This window comes from Zingiber officinale, chromosome 10A, assembly GCF_018446385.1.
Source record: "Zingiber officinale cultivar Zhangliang chromosome 10A, Zo_v1.1, whole genome shotgun sequence".
Lineage (NCBI taxonomy): Eukaryota > Viridiplantae > Streptophyta > Magnoliopsida > Zingiberales > Zingiberaceae > Zingiber > Zingiber officinale.
This window is the reverse complement of record NC_056004.1, coordinates 21914121-21920120: the sequence shown is the minus strand read 5'-3', so window position 1 is coordinate 21920120 and position 6000 is coordinate 21914121.

Below are 6000 nucleotides of genomic sequence, written 5' to 3'. Positions count from 1 at the left end.
GTCGGAGAGGGCTCGGTAGCTCGTTCTCCGACCTGTGGTCAGAGAGGGCTCGGGAGCTCGTTCTCTGGACCGGATGGAAGTCGGAGAGGGCTCGGTAGCTCGTTCTCTGGACCGGATGGAAGTCGGAGAGGGCTCGGTAGCTCGTTCTCCGACCTGTGGTCAGAGAGGGCTCGGGAGCTCGTTCTCTGGACCGGATGGAAGTCGGAGAGGGCTCGGTAGCTCGTTCTCCGGACTATGGTCAGAGAGGGCTCGGGAGCTCGTTCTCTGGACCGGATGTGGAAAGTCCTGGTGAGTGAAGCCAGGCAGACGGAAAAGTCCTGGTGAGTGAAACCGGGCAGATTGGAAATCCTGGTGAGTGAAGCCAGGTGAAAACCCTAGTGAGTGAAGCTAGGTGAAAGTCCTAGTGAGTGAAGCCGGGCAAGGGAAAATCCAGATGGATCAAGGGTGATCGGACATCTGGTGTTGAGAAGGTCAAGTAGGTCAAGGGAGTGACCGGATACTTGACACGAAGAGAAAAGTCCAAGTGGGTCAAAGGGATTGACCGGACACTTGGTGGGGAGTCTTAGTAGGTTAAGGGAGTGACCGGATGCTAAGCATGATGTACCAACAGGTCAAGGTTGACCGGATGTTGGTTTGGAAGGTTTGGGACTTGGTTTGGGCAAAAACCAAGCTCTGGATCAATCTGGGGACCGATCCAGTGATACGGCTGATCGGTCTGGTGACCGATCAGTAATCAAACAAAATGCTTCTGTGGATTATCTGATCGGTCTGAAGACCGATCAGGAAGCAAACAGAAGAGAAGAAGGAGAAAGGCTGATCGGTCCAGGCTTAGCCTGATCGGTCCCCAAGACCGATCAGGGACAGTGTGGACCGATCAGGTTGGAGCCTGATCGGTCCAGCACTAGCCGTTGTGACTCAATGGCTAGGTTATTTCGGGCTCCTGTGTTCTGGTCTTTTTGCTTGCAGGTTCGCAGGTTGGCTCAGGATATCAGAGGTTATAAGAAGAGATCGAGGGTTGCTACTGCTACTTCTTCTTTCTCTCCGCTTCTTCTTGCTTCTTGCAAGTTCTTCCTGGTTCCTTCTGCGAGCTTTGCTGAGCCCTCACTGCCGAAGTTTCGGGTGAGCTTCCTGCTGATTTTCTAGCTGAGCTTGGATCCGAGAAGTTGCTGCTTCATCAGGATTCCAGTCGACAACAAGAAGGCAAGCAAAGGGTTTTACATTTCGATTGTTCTTGTTTGCTTTCTCTACTGTTGTACTCCTTATTGCTGTTGTAAAGTTTTTGTGGCGAGGTTTCTCCACCCATAAGGAGTTTATATTAGCCGGTTTTCCGGGGACTCATCCACCGACGGATTGATAGGCTTCGTCCACCTTACGGACACGCCGAGGAGTAGGAGTTTCATCTCCGAACCTCGTTACATCGACGAGTTTGAGGTTTGCCTTTTTCCTTTGCGTTTCTATTATTTATTTCCGCTGCGCTAACCTTGATTTGTAGAAAGAAACGAACGATTTGGGGTCAGCTATTCACACCCCCCTCTCTAGCCGCGATCATCGATCCTAACAAGTGGTATCAGAGCAAGGTCGCTCTTCGCCGGATTAGCACCCGAGGGAGCACAAGCTAGAGATGGATCAACTCGGAGAAGACATCACGATTCCACCCTTCTACGATCACGACGACTTCGCATTTTGGAAGGTAAGAATGAAGTACTTTCTTATGACTAACCTTGAAAATTGGAGTTGTGTTCAATTAGGGTTCAAGCCTCCGATGGACAAGAAAGGAGAAACCCTAGAGAAGAAGGAGTGGACCAAGGAACAAGTCCACCAATCCCTAGTCAACGATGAGGTATTGAAAATTTTTGAATTTTCTTTACCTAATGATGTTTTGTGTAGGATAGGTGGATATAACAATGCCAAGGAGTTGTGGAACAACTTGGCTAAGTTCCATGAGGGGAACTCCACTTCAAGCCATGAAGAGGAGTCAAGTGAGCCAAGGAGTTCACTTCATGGAGGAATGGATTTAGAAGTTGAGGGTCACTCAGCATCTAAAGAAGAAGAGGAGGAGAGTTCTTCTTCAAGTTCGGAGCAAGAAGAAGAAGCTTCTACCTCCGGAAGGGATGAAGGAGAGAGCATTCATCCATCCTCAACTCTAGGTAACTCAAGCCATTTAGTTTCTAGTAAATTACACATAATGTGCTTTGAGTGTAGGGAGTATGGACATTACAAGAGTAAGTGTCCAAGGAGGATTAGGAAGACTCCACCGGCACCAAAAGTCAAGGAAGCCGGAGTCCCAACACACAAGGGCAAGGAGCACGTGGTGTGCTTCCAATGCAAGCGAAGGGGACACTATAGGAGCCAATGTCCGAGGGGGAGGCAACCTCACAAGGACAAGAAGACGAGCACATCGATAGGGGGAGCTAAGGCAAACCCTAAGGTAATCTCTAAGGCTCATTTTTGCAATTCAAATAGAACACATGCTAGTAACCTTATTGCTATTGTTAATAATGGTAAGCATGATAACATTAGAAATCGATACACATGCTTAGGTGCCAAACATGTGAGCCTAGATAAGGATAACACTAGGAAAGCCAACCCTAGAATTAACCCATCTAAGGCTAAGGAAAACCTAGGTAGGAATCCCAAAACAACTAGACACATGCCTAGGAATACCTCAAAGAAAAATAAAAAATTAAAAATTGAGGTATTAGAGAAGGAGAATCAAGTCTTGAGGTCAAGACTTGATACTTTGGAAAAGGCTCTTAAGAACTTGGAGAAGTTATCTCTAGGGTTTAAGGGTCAAAAACCAATGTCCAAGGACAAGAAAGGTTTGGGTCACAAACCTAAGTCCCAAGTGGTCAAGCCCACTTATCATAATGTTCCATTCGATTATGGAACAAAATCTAGGGCTAGGAAGACCATCACCAAGGTCACAAGGGGAGTCACCCCTAGAGTTGATCTTGATGAGTCCCAAATGACCAAGGCTTTAAAGCCTAGGAGGGTCATTAGGAGGGTTGCTAGGGAAGTCATCCCTAGTGAATACTTAGTGAACCCAATGAGCTCCAATAGGTATTGGGTTCCTAGGAGCGTGATTTCATCACGCTAGATGGTTTAGGGTGTGCCAACCTTACTTGAATAGGTAGTTAACCTAATCATGGCAAAAGGTGGCACTTTAGGAATTTTCAAGGTGCAATCAAGCCTTGAAAATGAAATGGAAAATTATTCCTAAGGTGATTAGAATGTGCCAATCAAATTTGAGGAGTTGTCTAGAGTCAATCTAATTGGCACATAGTGATCTAAACATCTTTGGTATATGATTTGAGGTCTATTACACTTAGGAATATAGAATTTATGGCAAAATGATCGAAATTATCAAAAATGGCAACTAAGGCTAGAATTAGGTATTTTCTATACCTTTATGTGCTATTTGCCATATATTGTTTGCCATATGCCATGTCATGACATCATATTTATTTTATGATAATTTAAAATGTCATGATAATGCTTAGGTTAGTTAAATGTCATGTTTTATTTAAGTTTCATACTTTATACCATGACATCATGACATTGGCACATGTTTCCATTTATGATACAATTATATGCCATGTCATCATCTTGTGCATTAATGATCAATTAACTTGATTTAAGGATAAGAAACACAATTTGATATGGGGATCAAATTGTTGTTTAGAAAAATGCATGAGAACTTAGAATAAGCTAACCTAAATCCATATCTCTCATCAAAATTGACTTGGATGTGTTTGATACACCTTAGATGTATGTGAGACATTAGAATCATGAGTTAGGATCAAGGTGCATAGTTCTTGTACCTAGATGAGCCTAATTCGAAATTGAGGATCATAGGGAAAGCTTATGTACAAGTCATGTACATTTAGCCCAAAGATTGTGGTCATAAATTGAATTGTTTTAAAATCATTTCAAAATTGATTTGAAAAACCTTGATGAAGCTTTTCTAGTGATAGCATTCATCATTGAGCAAAGTGATACAAAGATGAGTTAACTTTGAGCTATTTCAAAGAATTTTGAACTTTGTATCAAGATTGAAAAATGGAAGTTATTTTCATAGAAAACTATTTTTCCTTGATAGTATATGTTATGAGGAATGTATCCTCAAAATTTCACAATTTTTGGAATTTTCTGAAATTTTGTAGGGGTTTCTGAATTTCGGAAGGAAATTCAAAACCTGATATCAGAGGTTGTGGACCGATCAGAAGGGAGTCTGATCGGTCTAGGAAGTTGTGGATCGGTCACTGTGACCGATCCAGGGAAGACCTGATCGGTCTGGTGACCGATCAGGGTGTGCCAGTTTCGACTGTGCTGTATGAAATTTCTGAAATTTCAGCAATGAAGTTGGTGTTTTGGATTTCTAAAGGGTTGAAACTCTCCAAGACATTGTTGGTGCAATGGTCAAGGGGGAGTTGACCTTTAGGGGGAGCTTTACCTATTAGTCAAGGGGGAGTTGACTTTTAGGGGGAGTTTTTACTCCTAAAGACTTGAGTGATATGGGATTATCACTAAGTTAATTGTTGGACCTTAGTATCAAGGGGGAAATTAAGAGTTTCAATGAAAGGTATGGGACTTTCATTAGAAAGAAACTCTTGACCTTGATTCACTCTTTTTAATGTGTGTCAAAAAGGGGGAGAGTGTAGGTTTGAGGAGAATAGAGAATGTTCAGGGAAGAACATTGGAAACCTAAGTTAGGTTATCGGGTTAACCTAACTTGATTATGGGTTTGATTATGAGTTTTGTCAAACATCAAAAAGGGGGAGATTGTTGGTGCAACCTTAGGTCAAGGTTGACCTGGTTGACCAGACTCGAGTTGACTTGACTCGAGTTGTGTTTTGATGTTTGACGAGTTATGTTTGACGTGAATAGAAAAGTTGTATCTTGATGTTTGACAAGGATACAAGCTTGGGAGATTGTGGGTGCAACCCGTGGTCAAGGTTGACCTGGTTGACCCGAGGTGAGTTGACCTGACTCGGAAAAGTCCAAGCAGCTGCCACGGAAAAGTCCAAGCAGGGAGCTTGGCATGGGAAAAGTCCAAGCAGGGAGTTTGGCATGGTAAAAAGTCCAAGCAGGGAGCTTGGCACGGGAAAAGTCCAAGTATGGAGACTTGGCACGGAAAAGTCCAAGTATGGAAGCTTGGCACATGGGAAGTCGGAGAGGGCTCGGTAGCTCGTTCTCCGACCTGTGGTCAGAGAGGGCTCGGGAGCTCGTTCTCTGGACCGGATGGAAGTCGGAGAGGGCTCGGTAGCTCGTTCTCCGGACTGTGGTCAGAGAGGGCTCGGGAGCTCGTTCTCTGGACCGGATGGAAGTCGGAGAGGGCTCGGTAGCTCGTTCTCCGGACTGTGGTCAGAGAGGGCTCGGGAGCTCGTTCTCTGGACCACATGGGAAGTCGGAGAGGGCTCGGTAGCTCGTTCTCCGGACTGTGGTCAGAGAGGGCTCGGGAGCTCGTTCTCTGGACCGGATGGAAGTCGGAGAGGGCTCGGTAGCTCGTTCTCCGGACTGTGGTCAGAGAGGGCTCGGGAGCTCGTTCTCTGGACCGGATGTGGAAAGTCCTGGTGAGTGAAGCCAGGCAGACGGAAAAGTCCTGGTGAGTGAAACCGGGCAGATTGGAAATCCTGGTGAGTGAAGCCAGGTGAAAACCCTAGTGAGTGAAGCTAGGTGAAAGTCCTGGTGAGTGAAGCCGGGCAAGGGAAAATCCAGATGGATCAAGGGTGATCGGACATCTGGTGTTGAGAAAGTCAAGTAGGTCAAGGGAGTGACCGGATACTTGACACGAAGAGAAAAGTCCAAGTGGGTCAAAGGGATTGACCGGACACTTAGTGGGGAGTCTTAGTAGGTTAAGGGAGTGACCGGATGCTAAGCATGATGTACCAACAGGTCAAGGTTGACCGGATGTTGGTTTGGAAGGTTTGGGACTTGGTTTGGGCAAAAACCAAGCTCTGCATCGATCTGGGGACCGATCCAGTGATACGGCTGATCGGT